Raw genomic sequence first — 24,765 nt, 5'->3', positions numbered from 1 at the left:
ATGAGCATAGTTGTTTTTTTAGGCAAGTGGTACCTTGATTGTGTGCAATATTAGAAGAATGCTCAAAGGGGGAAGAGTAATATTAAACCTTCATAATTGAAGTTTTCCTGATTTTGGTGAATTTAACGTGGAGTCATCGAAATCCTTCATTCTTTGTTACTGCAATTTTTTCAGGCTGAAAATTTTGAGTAGGAGCAAAGATGATAATTATGTAAGAGGGAGGGACTTAAAGATGACCACTGGTCATCACTTTACTAATAATTAACATTAAAAGCTATGAGACATTCTGGCTTCTAAATTTTTGGCATTTTTTCAATTTTTGTTAAGTATTGGATGGTTTACCTCACATTTTTTCAGTAATGAAATTGAACTCTGTCCAAAAACGTGAAGTCAGCACAAGTTCTGAGAGCACATTGCTCTCTGAGTTCTCACACTTTTAAAGCCTTATAGACTCCATATATACTCTCTCCTTGGTGTGTTCCCTACTGCTGAGAATGGGATCACCTACCTTGCACAGACTGCTTAAATCTCTTGATTTTCCTGCCTATATTTGCCCCTATTTTCCAGCTGTCTGGTGTGTTGAGCTCTTCCCAGGCTCAGTGATCACTTGTTTACTGTGCTGGAGTTGAGACTCTTGGCCAGCTGGCAGCTGAGAAGGGAAGAACCACAGCCTCTTGGTGCATTAAATTGTCATATTAGGCTTTAGCTTGGAAAAACTTTTGCTGGCTTTGTTTTTTTTTTTTTTTTTTCCCTAAGAATGACATGACAAATATACTGGGTTTTCATTTGTTGGGGTTTTTTTGGTCTTCTTTATTTAATTCTGGGATACTAAAAAAAAAGTCCAGCTATGACAAATCTAATCAGCTCTTCTGCTGGGGTAAGACATGTGCCTTTTTATTGCAGGGACCTTGTTTGGAAGTAAATTACTGTGCAACCACTAATAAGGGAGTTACCTTAGAAGAAATGGTAACCAAAAAGCATCAGCCTTTAGAGAGGGGGTGTAAGTGAAGAAACACAAATTTGAGACTGACAATTATTTCAACCATTAATCTTCTTCTGGAGGGCATGTGATAGTGATGACAACAATCTGACAAATTGTAAAGCCCAGTGATGAATTGAGTCAATTATGATCTTTTGTCTGTCTCACCTGCACTCTGTCCTCTGTTCTGTTACCCCTCAGGGGAACTATTTTTAGTATTGCAAACCTAAGACAAATTGTAGCTGGGTATAACTTCCATACCATCTGATTCCATTGCAGGGAAGATGGAGCAGGGCAGAACTTCCTTAAAAAGTTGAAGAAGCCTAGACTCTTCCATTCCACAAGCGCTATGCACAGGCAGGTAATCCTGATTCTGGAACTGTGCCCTTAGAGCATTTCTAAAGCAGTCCTTTTGTAGCTAGCACACACATGATTTCAAACTAAGAGAGTACAGGCATAGGCCCATGCACATTTCCCCAGAAAATATGGAAATTGTTATGGGATACCTGAATTAACATCCACACTTCTAGGACACAGAATTCTGCATTTTTGTGTGTTCTGTACGTAACTCACCAAATTTCTCAATATTTTTTGTATATTCACCGTATTGTGTTTTTACACAGAATAATCATTGTTGGAAAATTTTGTTCAGGTGAATGAGCAGTGAGAAGAAAGCTACCCAGCGGGTACCCAGGCTGCATGTCCTGAAAGTTATTTATTTCTTCTTCCTCTGGCCAGGGTTTTGATCTTTAGCTATGACATTCAAAAGTCTCCAAGTTTGGTAGAGGTGTTCTGAGAGCCTACTGAAGCAATTTAGATGATTGTAGTGAAGGGGTACCTGACTCCAGAGTCTTGCAGGGTGCCGGGCTTTCAGCATGGAGGAAACACTTCTAAAAGACCATGAATTTCTGGAATTCAGGTGACTCCAGGTTAAGAAACATTTGAGCAGAGTAGAGTTTGGGATTTAGCTCACAAATTTTACATGAGCCTGTGTCTGACTTTGGAATGCCCACATATGGGAAAAAAAAGAAAACCAACTGCTGGCTTCACTAACAGCTGCTGTGTACTCAATACTTTTGATCAGACCTTTTTTACTAAGATTCCTGAACACAGATTTATGAGCCAACCTCTAAAAATCTTGGCTGAAGTTCTTAAAAGGAATTAATCTCTCTTATGCTACGCACCATGAGGCCCCCAAACTGGCAATGGTTAAATTCTTTAAGAAAGAAAGAGCAGCTGTGCCACACTAAGTCATGGGTATACTAGGCTTGGCACCCTCCAGTAGTGGAAAATAGTGAATGCTTGGGGTAAAGTGTAAGAAAAGGACAAGCACAGAATATTTGTCCAGGTTCCACTCCAGGAGATTCAGGGATTCCCTGCACCTAAAGTTATATATTTGTATTTAATTGCTGTGAGTAATTTCTTTTTTTTCACTGTGAACTTGTCCAAACACTTGAACACATGTCATTTTTATCCCCACTGCATCCTGCAGCAAGTAGCTTCAAGGCTTCACTGTGCTCCACATGAAGAAGCATATCTTCCTGGAACCTGCTATTTGTTGGGATCTTTAGAAAGAAACATTGATTTTTAATTATTTAGCTTTTCTTTGCAATTCAGGATTTCCAAGGCTTTTTTATTATATCTCATTATCAACGAGATATCATTGAAACTCAACAGAGGCATGAGTATATTTTAAGCTAGAATTTAACAGTAAACTTGTCTGTGGATTTATAGTCATGTTCTAGAACTTCTTCTGTTCCTATATAAACTCTTCAAAAATAATTGGATGCAGGGTACACATAAAATGATTCAAGGAAATAAGAAGTCATCTTCCATTCATATTGGCAGGAGATATAGACTGAGGTTGCTGCAGGAATCATGAAAAATCCCCCTTAACCATGTTTGAGAGCTGAAAATGCCAGAGTTCAGAATTATGTGAGGTTCTTGAGCAGAGGTGCCTGTGTGTGATTATGTGCATGCGTCCACACTGACACACAAAACTTCCAAGGCCATCTGTGCTGGAGGAAAGGTGGTGAGATAAAGTCTAGGCTACACAGACTGAACCTCAGTGCCCTGGCTTAAAGATGCTGCTGGCTACCATGGAAACCAACTGGAACTACTATGTGAGGGACGTGTTATCTGTGGGAACAAAACAGGAGTGACTATTTCTCAATATCACAATTACCTACAATTAATCTTGCATATTAGGATTGTCTTGAGTTATTTGCATAAAGCATTATTCACTTTGCTACAAGTCTTATGTGAGTGAGGGCAGCCTGACCTTAGCAAGAGTTCAAGGGTTTGACAGTCAACTTGAGAACCTGTTTTATGATGCATAATTTTAACAGCATTTCGGGTATGGCTCTTCCAGTGCAGCTTTCATTTCAGCCTTTAAAACCTAAACTCTTTGCAGATGGCAGTGTGCATAGAGAAGTGGTAGAAAAGCCTGTTATAAGCTGTCACAGCAAACTAAATCTGGCTGTAGTCACACAAGTAGCAGTTAAATTATCCCACAACATCAGCAGTAGCTTTTAAGTGAAAACATGATCATGCATGATGTTCGAGGGCTATTACTAACATTGGTTATAGAGATGAAAATTTGTATTTCAAGTCATTGCAGAGTCTTTGAAGAGAAATGGGGGGGGGGGGGGGGCGTGTCTCTGTATACAAAACACTAAATTAGAGGATCTTTTAAACATGTCAATTTTACAGTATTGTGACTTGACAGGCATCAGCAGAGGCATCCCTGACTTACACAGCGTAAAAACCCAACAGATCTGGGTCTGTGCTTCACACAAGTACTCAGTAACCTATATATATATAGAGAGAGAGAGAGAGAGAGTAACTTGCTTATGTATATATAAATACACTCAGATATATTACACAACATTGGGTAAGCATATATGCATCGCAACAAAAAATAATTGTATGCATATAACTGTCATTCTTGTTGTTTAGGAGTTGAACCCTGCTGAATTTGCCTCTCATTTGACCAATAAAACCTAGAGCATCTGTGAGGTGAGCTGAATTTTAGAAAATGAGTCAGTACAAAGGATGATGCAGCACAATTTGAGGGGCTTTTTGATATTGCACATCTTTGATCACTAATAATAAATTTTTAATGCAGTTACTATACAATACTGGTGAGAAGTACAGCTAAAGAAAATGCAAATGAGCTCAGTAAAGTCTCCAGGGCTTTTCGAGTATGTAAAGTTATCCAGCCTGTTTACAGACCACAGTCTGCTAGAATGAAACAAAATCAAACCAGCCTCTTGCCCTGAAGATATAATTGGCAACATTAAGAATCTTACAAAACCCCAGGGACAGTAGTTGCATCTCTACCTCACCACATATTATTGTTGAAAATATTATTCAGCTGTTTATTTATCTGGAATTAGCAGATTAGGGAGTAGTGTTTTAGTGGATACCAAACATCTGTGATAGCAGTTTCAGAGTAACAGGCTGAAACAGACACTGTATCATCACTTTGGGGAAAAATTTAGGCAAATACAGTTGTGACTACAGTTTCTTCTTTTTCCCTTCTTTTCCAGGTCAGCTTTGCTAACAGCTATCTGGGCTCAGACCCCAGCTCTTGAATCTCACATTTTATTAAGTATTCACTTTGCCACTAGTCTTTCAGAAACAGCCTTGTGAAAGGTATTAAAGAACGAGTAAGCCAAATCAACATTTCAAGACTCTCATATGGCTTTCATATAGCTGGGCAGAGTACGTCTTTTCAAAATTGCAAACCTTTCTTCAAGCTGGATGTTAACACTTTCAGAGTAACTTTTAATGCCAAAACAACGTCCTTCCCTTTCAGTTCAAAGAAAACACAGCATCTGTCATAATGTGAAATGTAGATTTAATGCGAGTGTCAAGTCAGGCACTTGGTAATGAGGTAAAAACCCTTGAGATTTTAAGCCTCTCTTCCACGCTATCCTATTACAGGGAGGGGAAAGGAGAGAACTGTTCCTTTGGCACTTAGCAGCTTTTCTGCGTCCCTTATCTATCCTTCCCGGACATCTCCTGTAAATTAGTGGATTTTTTTCCTGGCAGCGTCTCTGAGAGGGAGGAAGGTGTGATAAAGTTTGCTTTGTGGCAGAGGGAAACTGAAGTACAGCCTAGACTCAGTCCAGACTTGCCGCGGCACTGCCGGGAGCCCCCAGCCCCGAGTCCCCAAGGGCAGGGCAGCGCTCCCGAGGCGCGGCTGCATCCCGCAGGACACTGCGGTGGCGGAAGCGGGTGGGAAGGGGGGAAGCAACAGGCTGGGGGCAGCTCCCCGGCCGAGGGGCGGCACTCGGGGCCGGAGCGGGGCCGGAGCTGTCACAGCAGCGCCGCGGGCGCGGAGCGGCCGCCGCAGCAGCAGCCGGGGGCGGGCGAGCAGCGTGTGCCGCCGGGCCACCGAGCCGCCGGGCCACCGAGCCGCCGGGCCACCGAGCCGCCGGGTCACCGAGCCGCCGGGCCACCGAGCCGCCGGGCGCGCCGCGGAGCAGAGGCGGCACCCGCGTCCCGGGAAGCGCGGGCTCGGCGGGAGGACTCGCAGATAGATGTCTGTGTGCAGAGGCAGATATATTTGCTCTTCGGATATCCCCTCTTCTCCCCGCCTGCCCCCGGCCCCTACGCCGGTTTTCCTCTATCCTCTTTCCGCCGCTCTCCCAGGAAGGCTGGAAGCAGCCACGGGGTAACCGCGGCACGGTAAGGAGTCGGGATTTCGGGATGCAGATGTCACATCGCCGTGCAAACGCCTCCCGCAGTAGCACTTTATCAGGATTTTAAACTGCATCCTTTATCTCTTTTAGAAAAGCGTCTCTCAGAGGAGATTGGCCTCAATAGACCCTCCATAAGAAGCATTTTAGTGTTGCTCTTGTGCTTCTGTGCATCCCACTGCGAAGGGGGTCCCAGTGGTCCCTCGGGAATACAAGGAGTTGTGAGAAGTTACACAACTGGCCACCAGACTAATCCACTCCCTCTACCTTCCCGCGAGTACCTCCCCCTTCTGCTCTTTTTTTTTCAATAGCAGCCCTTTCTCAAAATCTCAGGTTACTTTGCTAAAGAGTTCTCAGCCTTATAGTTTCTGCCCTTGTCTCTGCCTCCAGCTCCTTAAGAGCCACCCAACCCCAGCGATTGGATTGGGCAGCCCGTCTTGACACACCACTGTGCTGAGTGCTTGAGGACGTGTTTCAACAGATGGTTGGGGTTAGTGTGTGTCATCACACTCGAGTGGGGATTAGGGGAGAGAGGCAGCCTTGCTGGAGCTGTGTGGTCTTCCCCAAGTGTGAGCTGCAAGCAAAAGAAGAAACACCTAGCTCTGGGGGAGAAACGGGAAGAATCGTTCAGAGGCTCAGAGGGAAAAATAAAACCCCACACTTTGTTCAGGTAAAGTAAAAGGCACATCATGCCTCTCTCTCTCTCTCTCCCTCTCTCTCTCTCTCCCTCTCTCCTTTTTTCCTTCACGCTTTTCAGAGGAATGCTAGCACAGCACACTTGTCAAAGCCAGTTGCTGCTGCCTTATCAATGCTGCTATTGTACGGCTGACAGATAACAGCGAGCGCAGCCTGATGCTTGGCCGTCCTTACGGAGCTAACACTCTTAACGCCGCTAAGGTCACGCTTTCGGAGGTGTAGATTGGAAAATCTCCCCCGGAGCGGTGTGTGCCAGCGCTGCGGGCGCTCCTCTGCTCCCCCCGCGGGCACGGCTCCCCGCTCGGCGCACAGGCGTGTGCCCGGCGCGGCGCGGGGGAAGCGGCAGCCGGGCACGGGTGGGTGCCGTGTCCGCGGCTGCAATCGCCTCCGTGCTCCAGCCCGGCCGTGGAAACTGAGTGGCCGGGCGGGAGAAAGAACCGCGGCTCAGTATTTCCTAGGTTTTGAGCGGGATGCTTCAGCAGCGTGCAGCCTGTCTGGGGCTCAGCTGGAAGGCAAACCAGACTGTTTTGAAAGTGCGTTTGAGATGTCTGTAAAGTTTGAAGGCTCCTTTATAGAGAGACCTGCCTGGGCTCCTGATAATCGGCATCGAGACGGTTTGGCTTACACATGGGCATAAAGTTAAGGGAAAAACAGAAAAGCAGGGAAAGGCAGCTTACAGTGTAATGCTGGTCTTGCAGCTGCAGCAGAGCAGATGGATGTAATTCATTTGCAGATCTGTTTGTGAAAGTTTTACAAGTCATTGAAAACTAAGTAGCATCACTATAATGGATCATTAAAGACTCGCTATATTTATAGATTCTAAACTAGCGATCTGAAGTGTTAATTAGAAGTAGGCAAGAATTTATGTTTAGGAAGGAAGAGGGGCAGAAATATAATTAGAAATTAGTTATGGAAGTACTCTGCTATCATTTTCATTTAATTCCGCTATTAAGTTCATTGATGTCTGGAGCGTGGGAAGCCCAGCAAATTAACTAAATCAGAAATGTTATCACTAATTACAGTATGTTAGCTTGTCAGAAAAGATGTTTTCATTGTTTTTATTCTAAATGATCTAGACAGAGAAATTAGAGGATGGATTATTTTTTCCTTTTATTTGGTCTGGGGGCATTTAGTTTAAAATTTGCTGTATATATATGTTGTTTTCCTGTGCAGAGTAACAAAATTATTTGCTTCTTTTGCACCGTAACAGATCTTCACAGTAGCTGTCACATACCTCTGGTGCTTATGAATTATTGGCCTCCTACTTGTGAGAGAAATCTAACACTGTCCTCACCACTTACAGGTGAGATATTCTATATATAATACCATATATAATGTGTTCTGAAATAAGAGCTGTTTAGTAAGCTGTGCAAGGGGATTTATAGCTGGTGCTTTGTGATTTTGGTATTCAACTGTATAATGATGCCCATAAACCCATGCTTCATGTTGCACATGTATTTTTTGCCTCAAACCAACTTTTATGTCAACTTTTTTTTTCCTTGAACAGATTATTTGGCCTCTTTACAGGTTGTTCTCAGCTTGTATTTTCGAATACACTCTTTAGTATGAATATGTCCTCAGAAGTCATCCACAGCAATTTGAAACAGAGAATTAGCTAAATCCCAAAAATCACTGCACAACCAGACCAAGATTTATGTGAATAAATTTGACCACTTTGGTTTTTTCTTTCAGTCTACACTTTCTCATTGTAAAAAGTGATGGAAACTTTTACAAGCTCAAAATGAAAAACAAAACCAAAGGAAAACCTCATTATAGCTCCACGTTAAAGTCCTGTATATTGGATTTCTCTTCTTTCTCCCAGTGTGTCCTGTGAGAAGCTCAATATGCCAGCTTTAACACACAGGGGTTCAGACTTCCAGCAAAGCTAAGATGTGAGCTGCAGAGCCTGCTGCTGTCACTGCCTAACTGAAACCTATCCTGCTTTGTGCGTATCACTGGATCACAGATCAGATGATCTACAAGAAACTATTTTTTAAAGAAAGTGCATAGTTAATTACACATGCCCAGCTTGTTATTGTTTTACTTGGGGAGAAAAAAAAAAAAAACCAACAAACTAGTTTCTCTGGCACTGCCAGAAAATCTTGCTGAGAAACTAGGAACAGCAAATCATGTTTTTCCTTCCTTTATAATGATGGGGCTGTTTAAAAGACAATGCCCACGGGGCAGTCCAGCTTCTTGTCAAAATGTAATCTAGTGTTCCAGATGGTAAACATTCAAAGACATATTTATGGTGACTTCTACATACCTTCCTTTGACATTGGCTTTTTTTTTTCCTGAGAGCACTTGTGCTGGGTACACACATGAAGTTCCCATTAGCATCCTAGCAGCTGTAAAAGTGTTCAGAGCTCACAGAGATGTTCCTCACAGTGAGATAAAGATAATCTTAGGAAAAGATCTGAGGCAGTACAAGTTCCATGATATGCTCAAGGTAAAAAATTCCAGAGGTACAAAAAAATCCATAAACTGCTGCATGAAAGCTGTAACACATTTTTGTTGCGGCTAATTCATCTTCTCTTGATATGGAATGCTGAACATACCAGGCATGTCTGTACTATCAACTCTGTTTGTGATGTGAGGCAACCTGCACTGCACAAAAGCCGGTGTTTCTTTTTCCCCCAGCTAGTGAAGATTAGGTGGGATACTTATTGTCTTCATAGAGTTTTCGAAGTGTCACCCTGTTTTATTTTTCTCTCACTGCTATGAGCAGTTAGGTAGAGCACAAGAAAATGTTTTCCAGCCAGAATGGGTCCTGCCCTGAATTCTCTTAATTATGTGTCAGTTTATTGCTTGTCAGGGGCTTCCTCTTCTTAGCACTTTATAATCGAGGTGGGTGAGCTTGTTACGTCACATATGCAACTTCAGTTTCTGCTTCTTGGCATGTCTCCTTGGCCTTTCATTGATTTTTTTCTCTGTTTCAGAGGAGAAAAAATTAATTATGATTGCTGTAATTTACATTGAAAAAACCCTTGGTGAATTTCCAAATGGCATGTAAATGCACCTTCAAAAAGTAAGCTAAATTAGAGGTCGTGAGGAAAAAAATTGTATGTAGAAATCAAAAAGTATCCTAGAGATTGCAAGTAACAGTGTGAAAATTATTGTAACCACTCTTATTCCAGTCAGGAACTGATAAAAACTGCTTATTTAAAATGTTGTGATGCTGGGGACAGTGCTCCTGAATGTGTAAACCATTATAAAACCCACACTCCATGGATGTTACACAGCTATGGAAAAAAATGTTTTGAAATATTTGCAAATTCTGTTCTGGCTAGAAACACTTTATTGCAGACTATTTTGACAGTTTGCATGTTTTTTATCTAGCTTTGTTTAACTTACATCCTGCACTTGATTTTATATATATATATATATATATATATATATATATATATATGATTAAATGTTCATGCAGGATCAGGAGTCTGAGCCTTGTGCAATGTCAGGGCCTATTCTCACACTGATGAGGCAGGACACTTGTTGCAGATGTCATGGGAGTCATGGGTTCCATGATGTCCTTCGCTTTAGAAAGAGCTTTGGGGGATTTGTGTTTGAGTGGGAAGGCAGACTGATGTGATAACAATTGAGAAAGCTCCTTTCTGAGTGCCTTGAGAGCTGCAGTGTTCAACAGAGAACGAGGGTCCCGTGACAACTCTGTGGTGACACAGAAAGAATCCAATTAGTGGCCACTCCTGCTGTTGATACTAGATCTCTCCTAAAACATTTCCACCATTACCACCCCCACTGTAATCCCATCCACGACACTGATAATGGGATCAAGAGTGTCTTTTCAGAATGCCCGTTTAAATTTGAGCTTCCATCTTTGGAGGTTTTGAGGATATTAAATCAGAAGGCACTGAATAGCACAGCTCACAAGAGAGCTTTGTGACACCCGTAAGACGCAGTTGCCTTCCTCATGCTACCATTTCCTAACCCCTCCATCACAGGTAGAGCTGCATTAAGTGGGCTACAGATGAAGCAGAGGGGCTGTATGTACATGGTGAATAATCCATTGAGTTGTGGCTGTCCCGGCTCTGCAGTTACCTGTAGACCTTTTCCCTGAGCAGTTTCCCATGTGTAGAGAGCAGCAGTGGGAAGGGAATGGGAGGGGGTTCAGTCCCCTGTGCTGTGCCCTCAGTAGCGGCAGCATGTTCATCCTGCTTCTGCCCTTAACAACCCTTAAGTCATCATTCTGCCTTTCCAGCTGCATCAGCAGCGTAACATTCCCTCCTGCCCCGCTCGTGGTTTTTTTGTCTTTCACTTTTCTTGCTCCAACACTAATTCATCATTTCCATATGATCAGAGTTCAGTAACTCCATTGTTATTCTTACTAAGAAGGGCAAGTTCAATGCTGTCATGTGCTTGGAGAGGACACTGTAAAGTGGAAAGGCTCAAGGCTCTAAGCAGAGTCACCTCAGAATGCAGCACAGTAATTAATAAATTAATTGCCAAACCTGATTCTTTTTAGCTGAATTATTTTAACATATTTCAGTTATGTCAGTAGACTGCTTTTGAGAGACCCTGCAAGATCCTTGTTTAGCATTGCTTGTTCATGCTCAAAAGTTAACTGGTGAGAGCAATTCCATTTTAATTTTAAGTGTCTTAAGAATTTTATTTTCTGAGAAAACTAATACTTGTTTCATCTTATGGTTTATGCACACAGAATAAACTATACTGTGCTATAGACATCCATCCTGTAGATCAGTGCTAGACTATCCACAGAATACTAAATGGAGTTTCTATAAGGAATCAAAAGATGAGAAAGTCAGTGATGTTATATTCTAAAAAAAAAAAAAAAAAAAAATCCTCTCCTGGTTTGAATGTAATTATGGCACTGCATGCTGCCATTTCTCTATGATGTGACTCTAACCCATCTTAGCAAGGAGAGGAACTGCTTGACAGCAGCTGTATTTTTGTGGTGCTTCACAGGAGGTGAACTCTGTTTGGAAAGCCCACAGAGAAGATGGGGAAGCTTTTGGCACTAGAGTTCTGGAGAATAAATGTAACAGGGAGCTGAACACAGGGGATTGTTTTTCTCAAAAGCATCTATTAAAACCGAATAGTGGTCTGTTCCAGCATTGTAATTGCAATGTGCCAAGATGTTCGTTATTCTACCATGTGCACTGTTTTGTCTGTTTTCACTTAAAAACAGAAAAATGTGTTGCCAAGCCTGTAAATGTCTGCAAAACTGCCAGCTCTCCTGACTTTTATCAGTAGTCTGAAGATATTTAGCCTCCTTTGTAAAGCTTCAAGTGTAAGAGTCAAGATATAACGTGAGAAGTTCAGATCTCTGGTTTCTGGTTTTTTAAACCTAATCCTCCCGGTTGCTGAGACAGCTGGCTCGCATGCAGCTCCAGAAACATGAAGGAAACGAGCAGAAAACCCAGATCTCCCTACGTAAATGCATGCAGGCTGTGTGAACAAGGTGGGTTTGTGCTTGTTGTGCCTGGCAATTAAAACAGCCCAACTTTTTTTTTCCCTGAGGTTTACTGTAATCAGTTCCCCCTGAAATTTCTGATCGGTCGTCTGATAACTCCCATTTTGTTAAAGAGGTTTTATTGCAACAGAGGGTGAGGTTTCTTGACTCCTCTCAGACAGCAGAATAGCTTGGTGCCCGGGAGAAACCCATCCTTGATCCTCCCATCCTCTGCCTCCAGCAGTGTGTTCCCATCTCCTTCCTAGTGCCAGGTTTGGCTCTTGGCTCACCTCCTGGGGTGCTGAATGAACTCAGAGCAGTGGGAAGCTCTGTTGGCTGCCTGCCGACTGAGTTGGTTCATCTCAGCAAGTGGACAGAGGGTCCACACGGAACAATGAAAGGGGTTGGAGCTGGTGGCTTGGGGTCAGGAGGGGAAATATGGCCAACGCTTTAGGGGACTGTGAGCTGTAAGATACTCAACTACCTGGTGACACCTTCTCAAGTCACACACTGGGGGACTCTGTGTGTCTACAGTAGAAGTGTGATAACAGATGTGTGTGACTGTGTCAGTGTCATCAGGAGCACAAGGCTAAATGTGTATTTTTAATGAAAGCCTATCCCTTTTTATTTAGAGAATAGCTGCAGTGTCACTCAGAATATGGAAACTCCTCTCTTACCATTTCTGACTCTCTAATGCAACAACTAGGTTTTGGAGAGAAGCTAATAAGTGGTGTGGAGAGAAAAGAGGAAAGAAACAGAAATACCTGCTCAGCTGCTGCTTTAAAAAGGTGAAAGAGATTCTGAGGGTGGGATCCAGCCTGCGTAGCAAAGGTGCCCCTTGGGTCTTAAATATCTATACAGCAGCTACCTAGAGGTATGTTCTCGCTCTCATCAATGAAGAGAGTCCCTCTGAAGACCTCCAAGCATTGCAGTTAGGAAAGCAGGATTTCCTTTTGCAAATCTTCAAAGGTACCTGCCTCTTTTCATAGGTAGGGATGAAGCTTGCTTGCTTTGCAAAGATTGCTAAGAAGCTTAACCTGGAAGAACTTGACATCATCAGGTCTTCCATTTACCCCTGGAGATATGATTCACCTCAAGAGACTAGGTTACTTAGATTAAATGTAATTTTTGGTACTGGCTGTAGAAATGAAACACTTTGCTCTAGTAAAGTGTCACCTGTTTTATTGCTGGCTTGTGCTGGCCAAAAAAAAAAAAAAAAAAAAAAAAAAAAAAAAAAAAATATATATATACACACACATATATATATATAGGTTACAGAAAAATGTTTTGAAAATCACCCAGTGTTGTTACATAAAGAATGTTTCAAAGGCTTGTTACTTAAAGAATGTTTCAAAGCTTAGGGGAATCAGAAATTGTGGTGGTGGTGGTGCCTACAAGCAGTAAAATCACAATGAGGAATAAGGGATTATCTTAGAGGATTATGATGTTGGACAAAGAATGGAAGAATGAGATAAAAGTGAAAGATTCAGGACCCATGTTTCTGGATCTACCTATGCTAAATCTTTTGAAGATTATCTCCCAGTGACTTGACTGCCTAGAGGTATGCCAATCACAAATTAGAGAACAGTAGTGCAATAATAAACAGAACATCCTGTAAATAACCAGCACAGGATACCTTTTAACTATCACTTTTTTTTTTTTTTTTTTTCTCCCAAGGACTGCAAAAATGCCAAGAACTGTAGATTTTAGAATAATATTTGGGTTTTGGTAACTTTGTGACAATATAGAATTTATAGAATTCGGCATGAATCCAACCTTTGTAGGAATATTGAGCAGATGTTCCTTTGGTGTCATTCCCCACTATTTTATTTTAGCTATAGCATCTGAAATCTTGCATGTGTCTTTAGTAAAACACATATGAACTTACCTTGCTATTATCTATTATACATCTAGGGCCAGTTGATGAACTGAGACTGGAACACTATCTGCTTGGCCACCAGGATGTGGTAGGATTTAGTGAGACAACCACCACTGAAGTTCTGAAGTGAACATAAATATCTGTCAGGAATTCTGGTAGTTTCTTTTATCTCTACATCAGTAGGGAGTTGGTATTTTTTATACCACTGTAAAATCCAGTCCATTGCCAATGTATTGGCTCACAGAGAAAATCTTCCTGTGCTCTATTGCTGTGCAACTCAACTCCTAAGCAAAAACACCACTGAATTTGGGGTTTGTTTTCCTTCTGCTTGATATGGAGAATTCCTTTAAAGCAGAGATCCTCTGAAGTGAGGAAAGGATAAATGAAGAGACTCTGAGATATGCATAGTCAGGGATCACCAGAGTCCTCAAAAAAATAGCAGTTGAACATAGGAAGGTGTGCAGCTACAGAGAGGTATTGAAAGAGGTACACCATTTTTTCAGATCTTTTTTCATCTTTTTCAGCTCATGTCCAGTTATGTCTTTCAGTAAATTGCTCTGCAAACTCTTTCCACAAATTTTTCACAGTTTTGCACATCATCAGCTTGTGAAGGTTTTGAGATGTAATGTAACTATATCTCAAGAAACAGGTCTGTGTTACAGCTATTTGTTTTGGTCGTGGGTACCATGGATATCTATAGCACAAAGAGGACATCTATCAAATCCTGTGAAATCTTTAGAGAGGATAATAGTTGCCAACATACAAAGTGGTCTGCAAAAGCCAGATAAGACAAGGACATGGCTAAGTAGAGCTGATGTATGTGCTGACTTGGACAGGTGACATTGCGCAACTGTATCTTGATATTGTGTGTTTTGAGGACCATGTCTACCTTGTATGTAAGGCTGGATAATGCACTGCTCTTTCTGGTAGCTGCAGAGCATTTCCAATGTGAGAATATCATGTGTACTTTGTGTATTTCTCCTTTTATATGCGGTGTAAGAATCCTTAGTTGTTAAGAAATCCAGAGGGTTATTGGAGAGAATCGCTTGCTGAGGAGCTGGGATCTGTGTTGAAGGAATTCTGCAATCATATTCATATGCCTATCACACTGCCTTTGGGTGCCGGTTCAAGGCTGCTTTGAATAAAGCTGTTTCCTACATACCATGTACAGTTTAATGAGGTCATCAATATAGGCATCAGCAGCTCGAGTTCAGATGAATGATGCTGCTGCTGTGACCTGTCTGCTTCACTCTCTGCTGGAGATTACTCATGCACAAACCTTGAGAGCCCCAGGGCAACATACAGTGCAGAGCAAATTTTCATTTCCCACAAGAATATTTGCCCTTCAGTCACAGACCATTCAGATAACAATAGTAACTCAACCATTCTGCATTTGCTGCAGTATCAGGGCTCAGTACTGAAGCCTGAACTGGGGTGCTACCATGACAGTGGAAGAGAGACACGTACATGTGGAACACCAGAGTGTTGAATCTGGTAGCTATTTGAACTATTCACTGGTTTGTTTTAGTCTCCAGACAACAGTGGCTGCCAGAGTTGCTGTGTTTCCCTGCCTACAACAGATGAATCCACTGGGCTTTTCAGTTCAGAATTGATCTCAGTAATGCATGTATTTATAAGTCTGGGTTTTTGAAGTCATACCCAACTGTCAAACAACTGTCTAAAAAAAAGCACTGCCGGTTTTTTAGATGAGAGCCTAACACAGGGAGGCAGAGCAGGTCTCCTAGAATGCCTCACTCATCTACTTCCAGACACCTTGCTGAGTCACATCTGGTATGAAACCAGGAGTCTATGCCTCAGTCCTTATCTTCAAAGCTCTGTGTGGGACACTCTCACTGTTTGAAGAAGCTTTTTTGCCCCACTTGATCATGAATTGCCAACATATAAAGTTAATAAGAAGAATGATAGTGAACAATGAAGGATGAATATTGAGGTGGGCAAGAAGGTGCTATGCTGACTCTATAGGGCAAGAAAGATATCACATCTGACTGAGAGCAGGGAACTTCTAAAATAGACAGAGCAGAAATCTGAATCATGACTGATAGATATCCCAAAGGAAGGCTGACCAGATTTGGCGAGTGGAGGATGGAAAAAAAAAAATATTATTTTTCTCACTCAGTAGCATTTCTGTGTGCTTGTTGCACATATCTGTTGATCCAGTCATGTATCAGTCTGCTCAAAGGTATACTTATCTGTTCTTCCAGGAGAAATCCTGACTGTGGCATTTATCATGTATTGCATTCTGTTGTCCAGTAATTATAGTTGCTGTAACCGACACGGGGAGGTGAGAGTGTCAAAGCAGAGCTATTTTGTTTTTCTAAGCAAGCTGAAAATTACACACCTGTAGACATCAATTTCCGTCTCTTTTGTAGTGCTTGAAGAAAATTCTTCCTTAGAAACTTCACAGAAAAAATTTTTCCACTTTGGTAAAGCCACGTATGCCTTGGTAGCTGTTCAGCTTAGAGTACATGCACATGGAAGTACACTGGGTGGATGATTACCTTGCGTACCACCGATTATATAATTTTCTAAGGCTTAAGGTATTATTTCTCCTTTCTGTTTCTTATGTGTCCGTCATACTTTTCCCTGTTTTGCGTACAGTATACAAATTGTTTTCCATTTACATTTTTATCTTTTGATAAAAAGATACTTTAAGATCTTGTGTTCAGTGCTGTCAGAAGCTGCTTTAAATGAAAGTGTGGAGTGATGTGGTATAGTTTTAATGAAGACCAAAAGAATGTGAACTTAATCTTTTTCATAGGAAGTTTTGTTCTATTCCATCCTGTGCCCTGCTTAAACACATTGGCCTTTTTTGACCTTTTCTTTGATGAAGGTTAAGTGGGAAATATCTTGGCTGAAGCCTTTCCAGCTTAACCAGAAAGACTTTCCACAGCTCATGTTTACTTTCCCTGTTATGGCCATTCATTTTCCTGAATCAAAGTTGTTACACTGGATTTTCAGGGACAAATTAATAGTTTGTGGCAGTGACGATGAAGTGTCAAGCCTTCTTCTTTCATGTCTCCAGCTCTATTTTGTTAGTGATGATTTTGTCAGTTCTCTTGCTAGAGATTAACAAATCTTGGGAAAAAATCTGTTTGGTTAATGGGTTCCTTCCCAAGCATCTTCTTTATTGTCATTAAGAAAAAATGAACAGAATTGCTGCATTTGCAATTTATTAAGTGCATTGCTTCTGCAAAAATCTAGAAATATTGCTATGTTTTCCATTTCTCTCTGGGCATCTTTTGTGCCTACTGCCACACACAGAGTGAGACAGAATGCTCTTGGCTAGTTAGGGGGTCTCAGCCCTTGGTGTGTTTCCAAAAGACTTTTTCAATCATCCTGTAAAAAAGTTTCAGAGACAGCAGAAAACACGTCCTCAGGACACCAATGCTTTTACAGGAAAGGCAGTCATGTTCTTCAGGTACCACACTCTTGAGAGGAGAAGGGCTAGATCTGAAGCTCTCTCCTACCCTCAGTCTCAGTAGTAACCATTGTAGAGTTTTGAAGTTTGGGATGTCTCCATTTGTTATGCCACACCAAATTGTGTTCCGTGGAGCTTTGTTACGAGACACACAATAATGTGTAATGATAGTGCAAGACCTGGCTGTGCAGTGCAGGGAAAGAACCAGCCAATCTTCACACTAAAATTTCATTTTGGTTTAGTTCTCAACATAAGTTTTGCCCTCACAAAGCACAATTTTATGATTAGCACTACGCTAATCCATAAATATTCTGACTGGGGAAGGTCGAGTCAATTCTTTATCCCTCTGTCAAGAATAAAGAAAGCCAACCTTTCCTGTGAAGACACTCTCAACCAGGCCCTTCACAAATATATTTAACGTTTCATATACTCACAGAATGAACACTCAAAGATTCAAGATGGAAAGGACCTTAGGAGGTTTCAGGCTAAAACTAGGTTATGAGACCAGATCCAGTTGCTCAGGACTTTATCCAGTTGGATCTTGAAAATCCCCAGAATATATTGAGTACACAGTGTCTTGAGCAACTTGTTCTGCTATTTGATTTTGTCTCAGGGAACAAGCTTGCTTTGATTTATATCCAGTCTGACTTTCTTTTGTTTCAGTTTATGCCTGTTATCTCTTGTATTCCTGCCATGCACTGCTGACCCCTGACAGAGCCTGGCTCTCTCTTTATTACCTAATTACAGGCACTGGACAGCTGCTCTGAAGCCCTCCCATGTCCAGCTAATCTCCAGGAGGAACAGCCCCAGGTTCTCACTGCAGGGCACTCCAACCCTTGTTAAACATCTTGATAGCCCTTCACTGATCTTGCTTCTGTTCAGCACAGCTGGTATTGTACTGTAAGCCCAAAAATTGAGCATAGGTGCCATTTAATGAGCTCTGAGCAGAGAGACTTCATGTCTGTCCTTGCTGAATTCTGCTAGGATCCTGATGGCCCCTTGTTCCAACCCACCTAGGTCCTTCTATCAGTCCTGTTTTGAGGAGAACCACTGCTACCTCCAACTCAGTGTCATTCTCTAACTTAATGACTGTTGCTGATCATGCTTGAAGCACTTACTCCCACCTTGGTGTTTTCATTATCTTACTTTAAATTAAATTTTATTCCTGATTTCCATCTTGACTTCTCAGTGTCTTTTAGAAAACTGGTTATTTATAAAAAGCAGTATACTACAGCAATCCATTCCAGCTTCTAGTTTGTTTGTGATATATGCAGTTATTCTTAGCTCACCTTTAAATAGATCTTCCAGTCACAGTGAACTGCAGGAGAAGTAATTCTCCAAAATACGTTCACATAAGAGGGTGCTCTTCCTGGTTTTAGCCAGGTCTGTCATGTTAGACATCTTTAAGATCTCCTTCAGAGTATCTCAAATTCAGTGGTTTGCTGTGCAGTCCAACTGAACAGTGTTGAGGACTACTACTTAAAACATATAAACTAAAACTATGCAAGATTTTTACTTAGAGTTTAGGCTTTGTTTTCAGTATGGATTTTTTTTATTGCCTTCTACAGAAGTTTGGGAAGACTTTACCTTTTTGAGTCCTAAAATAGATCAATTTCAAACAACTGCACCCTACAGTCTGGAAAACTTATTATCATTTATATTAGTGGTATTATTTCCCCTGAATACCTTGCTGCTTTACAGCAGTGCTGCCTTCCCTCATCTTCATGTGGCTGGAACTTCTTCCCATAATTTATTGTCGCTTCTCCATAGTGGTGCTTGTTATATGTCTCTGTAACTTTAGAACTGACAGTTACAGCAATCTAATTTTAGTCCAATATGCACACATCGTATTGATGCATGTATTGTCCTAATGAAGTTATTTTAAAATTCTCTTTGCAGCCAGATAAAGACTTAACCAACAGAGCTGAAATTTATCAACTGAAAACATACAAAGTCCAAGCCACCCTACTTTAGATAATATTTGGTGTAATTTTAGCCTGATTTCTACCTGCGTTTGCTCATACCTGCTCTCTTAAAAAGCTTCTTGCTCTCTGAGCTTAACTACTTAACTACTTTCTGAATAGCACTGAACATTCAATCCATTCAATGCCAGGCATTTAATTAGGAACATTACTAACCTCTGGTAGTATTCTAGGAAACAAAATTTCAATTTCTCTTTTTATAGGTATAAGACAAAATATCTGAAACACTTTTTTTAATTAAGAACTTTGGCACGTAAGAGAAGATTAGTTACTGACTTACCTGTTATACAAGTGATGTGACCTCCTGCACCATTTATCCATTTCTTGAATATCTACAGTGAGATACATGTTTCCTGAAGCTCTGTCCACACGTGAGCTATCTTTGTCAGAATTTCACAGTGTGAGGAAAGTGAGAAGAAATTGCATTGTTCTGTATAGGGTTGTGGTAAAGGGGAATACTTATTTATGAGACTCCTGCAGAAAAGAAGCATGCAACTGCTCTCATCTAAAGGATGTTTCTAGTTTCTTTAGCAGTGTCCTTTGCACCACAAGAGCTTTGACCATACAAGGATTGAGCTCCTCCTATAACTTCCTGAAGAGAAGTTGTCTGTTCCTGAGCAGGATAATTTAGACCTGCAAGTTCTGACAAGGCAAAAGTATCCTTCTCACCAACTTGTTAGGTCTACTCTTTGCTCAGCAAGATGATGGGTCTGAAATACTGTCTTAGACTCCTCACTTGTAGCTTGGAACCTCAACACATCTTTATTCTGCACTGATCCTTGATCTCTGGTGCCTCAGGGAGATTCTCTATTGTTCTGTTAATCTCCTGGAAATCAGTAGTCTCATTGCAAACAAAGATGTATATGCTCTATGGCATCTTCTCAGCTACTCTGCATCTTGATGCACATTGAAGTATTTTAAAATGGTAGTTTATATTCCAAGTTATGAACAAGAAGCACTCGGGAACTCTCCCATAGGGATAGGCCTCCTTTTCTGCTGACTCTGCTAGAGGGTTAATAAACTTGTCCAGAGATAGGAATATAGAAAATAGAAGAGTTGGAAGAATTAATTTATATTAAGAGTATATAAATTTCAAAAATTATGCATCAGGGCCTTGAGTTTCACTTGCGAATTAATATTGTATTATCCTGTATACCATGATATTAAGGGGAAAATGCTGATGCCAATTTTCTGGCTGTAGACTTCAGGAAAATTAACAATATACAGCAGAAAATCTGCATGAAAGAAAGTAGACATGAATTTTTAAGATCTAAAATAGCTTTTATAGCTAAGAGTTTTCACAGTCCTTCATATCGCTGGAGAAACTCAAAAGATACATAGATGTTAAAAAAACCCTACTCCTTGGAAGAGGAGACAATGTGGCTGAAGCTTGACTCTAATCTAATTTAGATTTTGTGAGTAGGATGTGGAAAAAATGGTCTCAGTAAGAACTAGTTCCACCATCATGTTTTAATAAGGAAAGTGAATGTTTTTTCTGTGTGCACGCGCGTGGGAGGCACAACAACAGAAGTAAATCCCTGGATTGCTAGCGTTAGAATATTTAATGCAGCTTTCACTCGTTTGGACATACTTAACTTCAGGAATTTCTCATTTTGAAGTTCATTATAAGGACATAAAAATAAACAAATTGCACAGACATGAGAGAGGCAGCGCAAACTATACTTCCCAGCCAATCCATGGGTTTTTTGCCTCCACCTTTAATCCAGCTCTGTCAATATAGCAACATAAGATTTCAGCAAAAGAGTATTTTTTTTTCCTGAAGGGAAAAATTTGCTAGCACTCTTTATTATGTGATGTATCGAGAATGCAAAATGTCTGGTTACACTGATAAGTCACCTTTTTGACTTATAAAAATATAATCCCACTGATTAATAAAGCAGTGTTGCTTAAGGCTAATGGCGTAATAGATACAAATTCATCCCATAATTCTTTTAATCTCAGTAAATATATTGCAAATGTTTAGTGTCTATTGTGGCAACATAAAGCAGAAGTCATAATTAACCTAAACAAAACAAATCATAGGAGAATTTTAAAGTGTGTTTCCAATTTCAGAAAAAAAACCTCATAGTTTTTTCCTCTTTTTTTCACATCTTGAATCAGACATCAGCAAATGTGTTTGTATGTGTGCATTTTCCCCAAAGCACTGAGAAGAATGTCGTGTGAGAATTATCTTTTCCATTCACAGTCATGCTGCTATTTGGTCACATTTCAATCCACTGAAAGAAAAAAAGAAGGTGGGGAATTGAAAGCGCAACAGAACTGCTTAAATTATTTCAAACTTCAAGGGTGCTGCAACCCGTAACAGAAGGCAGAGCTCAGTTGTGTCCATGGAATGGTTCCACATTTCTTAAAAAAAAAGAAAAAGCTAATAAAAAATGTAAAAAGCACAGACATTAACGAGCTAACACAAAAGATTTATTATTTACTTTTATTTTCTTTTCCATCTTTTTCTAGTAAACTTGTGCGTTCTCCAAATAAGAGAGGCAAATTTCCAGAAAGTAGGCTTTTTTTCTCTCCTTCCCCACCTTCATGTTTCACTTTCTTCAATTGCTCCTTAAATTTTTTAATTAAGTTCATCTTTCTTTTTGATTCATTGATTGTAGTGATGCTGTTCTTTTTGCTCAGAAAATGATAAGGAGTGGTCAAGTTTCAAGTCATACTGATTTTGTTATTTTAAGTACTAAAATATGAGAAAATCTTCTTTATAAGACCTCTGAGTTATTTTTCTGACTGAAACAACCTTGTCAGTAGGTTGTGTTTCTTACTAAACAAAAAGCTGTATTTTGCTGCTGAAAAATCTGACAGAACAGTAAGGCAGAGGAATACGTTCATATTTTATCAACCAAGAAAGTACACACATAATTGAGGGCTCATTAACCCTCATCAAGTCACATCTTAGAAATTTCCTGTTTCACCTCCCCCTTCACGTATTTTGGGTATCAGTTAACATTTTAAGTCTATTTTGTGTCTGCCAGGTCTTCCAAATACCTAAACTAAGACAGACATCTCTTCAAATGCAAATTAATTATTTTCTGCCCTCATAATTGCATATTAGAAACATGGGAATGCTTTAAACCCTGAAAAATTATAATGGTGGTATAGAAGTCTAGGTCAAGGAGATTCTGTTGCCTTTCTGGTGTTTATAAGATGGCACATATTTTTTGCCACATTCCTCAGTTATTGATGCTATCGGAATGATGATAACAGGAATATCCCCAAAGTCTTTTGTTCTATTCAGTATTAGTACATTTGCCAAATAAAATCCATACTAGATACATAGAATCATCGAATGGTTTGGGTTAGAAGGGACCTTATAGATTGTCTAGTTCCAAACTCTGTGCCATGGCAGGAGCACCTTCCACAAAACGAGGTTGCCAAGGCCCATCCAACCTGGCCTTGAACACTTCCAGGAATGGGGCATCCACAGCTTTTCTGGGAAACCTGTGCCAGGGCTTCACCACCCTCACACTATACGATTTCTTTCTAATATCTAATCTAAACCTACCCTCTTTCAGCTTGAAGCCATTACTCCTTGTCCTGCCCCTACATGCCCTTGTAAAATGTCCCTTGCCGGCTTTTTGTAGGCCCCTTTTAGGCACTGAATGGCTTCCCTAAGGTCCTTTCAGAACCTTCTCTTCTGCAGGCTGAACAATCCCAGCTTTCCCACTGGGTCTTCAGAGGAGCGGTGCTCCAGACCTCTGATCTCGGTGGCCCTTTTGTGGGTATGTTCCAACAGTTCAAATTCCTCCTTGTGTGGGGGTCCTAGAGCTTGATGGAACTCGCCAGGTGGGGTCTCATGAGAGCGATAGAAAAGGGGAGTAGAGGGGAAGAATCACCACCCCCGACCTGCTGGACATAGTTCCTTTGATGCATTGCTGGATCATGTTGACCTTCTTGTCAACCAACTCATCTAATTCCTTCTACCCAGGGCTCAGTTCATTCTCTACACTCAGTTCATTCTGCTTGTGCCCAGGGTTGCCTCAATGGAGCCTGCCGTACCTGGCCTTGTTGAACTTCATGAGTTTTGCATGGACCCACCCCTTGAGCCTGTCGCGGTCCCACTGGGTGGCATCCCCAGCTCCAGGGTGTCAACGGCACCGCACAGCTTGGTGTCTAAGGCAAACTTGCTGAGGGTGCACTCGATCCTGCTGTCCTTGTCACCAACAAAGATGTTAAACTGTCCCAGTCCCAATATGGACCCTTGAGGGGCACCACTTTTCACTGCTCTTCACTGACTCCAGTCCTTTAAGTGTGACCACCCAGCCAATTCTTTATCCAACAAGTTCTCAACATATCAAAACCACGCATTTTCAGTTTGTAGACAAGGAGACATTGTCAATTGATTGACACAAATTCAGGTAGATGATGTGGGTTGTTCTTCCTTTGCCCATCCAACACCATTACCCCTCTGGTTATGTTTTCTATATTTATGTTAGAAAGCAGAATTTTCCCCTTTGTTCTTTTGAAGTTAAGGGTTGTGTCTAGTTTTGTCACCAGCCAGCTAGCAGAGCACAGGGAAGCAGACTTGAATCCTGTCGCTAGCCTTTTTTGCACAGTGTGGCAAAATAGACTCCTGGATCAGGCTACTATGTTTTTTCAAAAGTTCAACTGCTACCATAATTTTTAGTTGTATCCACGAAAATAATGAAAGATTAAGTTATTTAAGTTGGTTGTTTCAGGAGAAAAAAAAATTTATGTAGCTTAATTTCATTCAAGTGGGCTGCTCATGATGGCTAAAAGCAGTATGTACTCTTCAAAAAGGTGACAGCAGAAGTTTTCTTCTGTACCTTTTCACCCAGAAATGAGCATCAGAGGTCATTTAATGACTGATGCTAAATTGCTCCTTGTATATCCAGCACATTAGTAGCAAGTCATCTTCAGCAGTAAGTGATCAAAAATGCATATAAATTAGTCTACTGAGATAATCCTACTGAGTTATGAATATCTAAAAGCATATGAGATCATTTATAACTGTACTGTTTTGCATACAGAAATAGATGTTGTATTGATCTTCAAAGGCTGATCTTTTTTTTTTTTTTTTTTTTTTTTTTTTTTTTTTTAAACGATAGATGTTTCCATTGTAATGGCAATTCTGCTGAATGAGTGCTGGAGTCAGTAAAGGTCATAAGTTGCTGACGTTTGGTGCCTTTTTACTACTCTGTCTTCTCAATCTACTATGAGCAAGGCTAGATGGCCTGATAACAATGCCAGGCAGTGGGAGAGCTCTGTGTACGCTGAATGTCCCTTATATGTCAATAATGGAGTGCAGTTCTGAGAAATACTAGGTTATATCCTTATCCAGAAATACCTCCTACTGAAGTCAATAAGAAAGACAAAGCCAGAAGAAAATTCAATGCTTGCATAAATTGTGGTTCCTCAGGCTGCTCTGCAATTATTCTTGTAGATGGTCCAGCAAAAATAAGTGTTGGGTAACTGGATTTGAATTCTGCTGTCCATTTATTGGCAATTGTGAAGTTTGCCACTGAAATATTTTCCAGGTAGTTCTTTTTTCAGAGAGTTACATCTGCAATCATCTTGCTCTTCTAACTTATGTACAGAATATTTATGCATATGGAAATGCACAGAGAAATCACCGAGTTGTCCACTGAAGTAAAGTTGTTTCTGAGTGAAATGG

At 40.9% G+C, this 24,765-nt stretch overlaps 1 protein-coding gene across 8 annotated transcripts in view; it reads left to right on the top strand.

Annotated features, from left to right (window-relative positions):
* The window catches only part of SULF1 (sulfatase 1), a 147,750-nt gene that overhangs the window by 18,805 nt on the left and 104,180 nt on the right, over nucleotides 1–24,765 (top strand). For 7 of the 8 annotated variants that reach the window (XM_040082069.1, XM_058422593.1, XM_058422592.1 and 4 more), the window contains exons 1-3: nucleotides 5,590–5,674; nucleotides 6,076–6,355; nucleotides 7,592–7,684. The gene's annotated coding sequence lies outside the window, so the exon portion shown is untranslated. Of the gene's footprint in view, nucleotides 1–5,589; nucleotides 5,675–6,075; nucleotides 6,356–7,591; nucleotides 7,685–24,765 lie in introns of those variants that run through there. The other variant, XM_058422602.1, reaches the window with a different exon arrangement.

This window comes from Hirundo rustica, chromosome 1 (assembly GCF_015227805.2).
Source record: "Hirundo rustica isolate bHirRus1 chromosome 1, bHirRus1.pri.v3, whole genome shotgun sequence".
Taxonomy (NCBI): Eukaryota; Metazoa; Chordata; class Aves; order Passeriformes; family Hirundinidae; genus Hirundo; species Hirundo rustica.
Note: the sequence above shows the minus strand (reverse complement) of the source record. Positions and strands in the feature narration are given on the sequence as shown.